Source organism: Photinus pyralis, unplaced genomic scaffold, assembly GCF_008802855.1.
Source record: "Photinus pyralis isolate 1611_PpyrPB1 unplaced genomic scaffold, Ppyr1.3 Ppyr1.4_LG4, whole genome shotgun sequence".
Taxonomy (NCBI): domain Eukaryota; kingdom Metazoa; phylum Arthropoda; class Insecta; order Coleoptera; family Lampyridae; genus Photinus; species Photinus pyralis.
The window spans coordinates 11,282,820-11,284,155 of record NW_022170511.1 but is presented as its reverse complement, the minus strand read 5'-3'; positions in this window follow the sequence as shown (position 1 = coordinate 11,284,155).

Genomic DNA, 1,336 nt, shown 5'->3' with positions numbered 1-1,336 from the left:
AAATTAATTTAAAACGCACATACGGGAAGGCCCGCCATAATCTTCGGTATTATTTCAGCCTAAATAACGTCCACCTGACGTTGTTTACACAACAATACATTTACCAGGTTTACCGTTAATCAAAAAGACAAATAGTTCGATTCTCAATTCATTAATGCACATAAATAAGTAGGTCAGTGTTTGATTATGGCCTCGATTATGGCACAATACAAAAAATGTATGAGAGATAAATTGCACACGACTAAATTTCCTACAACAAAGTGTCAACCGCTTATGAATAATCATCATTTAAACGAGAGGGTTTATTTTAATGTTGGCGTCCTATATAACCTTTTAATCTGGACCATTGTATATGTATGTATCATATAATGCTTTGAATCATTGATTTGAGTGCTTATTGCACGTACACGGTTTAAGGCAGACACATACCGCCCGGAGCTTTTTGTGGAAAATTACCTGGTTTATCATTTTCCGAAAAAAACATTTTTGACATGTCTGATTTTTACACCATTTACGAATAATGTGCGGGCAGGACAAGCGAAAATGAATGGACGAAAAACACGTGTGGACTGCAGACGTCGGAGAACTCACGTAAATCATATAGTTAAAAATATTGGAAAAAAAATATACACATATTTAAACGCTTGTTGAAGGTGGATTTAGTCCTCTACAATTAGTCTGCTATAAATTTCTTTCATATATTTCGGTCTTTTCCGAGTTTTTAAATTAATGCGCATGACCTTAATATCTGAAGAAGGCTTCAAAAGCTTATAAAGTTTGTTGGACGCTCTAAAAAGCTCATGGAAACCCTAAGGGACTCTTGAAAACCTCCACCAATTCTTAAATGCTATTAAAAATCTCGAAGCTTTAGTAAACTGTAGAAGCTTTCTGAACACTGTTAACGGCTAATAAGCACGACGTCTTTAAAAACATTGAGCTCTTAGAGATACTTTACAACACTTGTGTCTGTTAGGGTTTTTTAAGCTTTTAAATTTTTAAAGACCCCGAAAAAGAGGTTTAAGAAATTGAGTGAAACCGTAAAAGTATTTTTCGACGGACGAACTTACACAAAAAGAGTGATCGCAGTAGCACTTCTTTTTCTTGGAAAAAGGCGTTAAACATAATTATTTGAATTTTCTGGTTTTTTAAGTCGACTTTGATTTGTGAAACTTAAAATTCCTGTGAATACCACAACTATTATACATCTTCAGTGGTTCCCAAGTGATGATCCACGGACCACCAACCGGGCACAAAAATGGATGAGCGATATTAATATTAAACAAAACAAGATCAGCATATTTATTAATTTGCCATTCTAGAGATCCTAGATTAAACA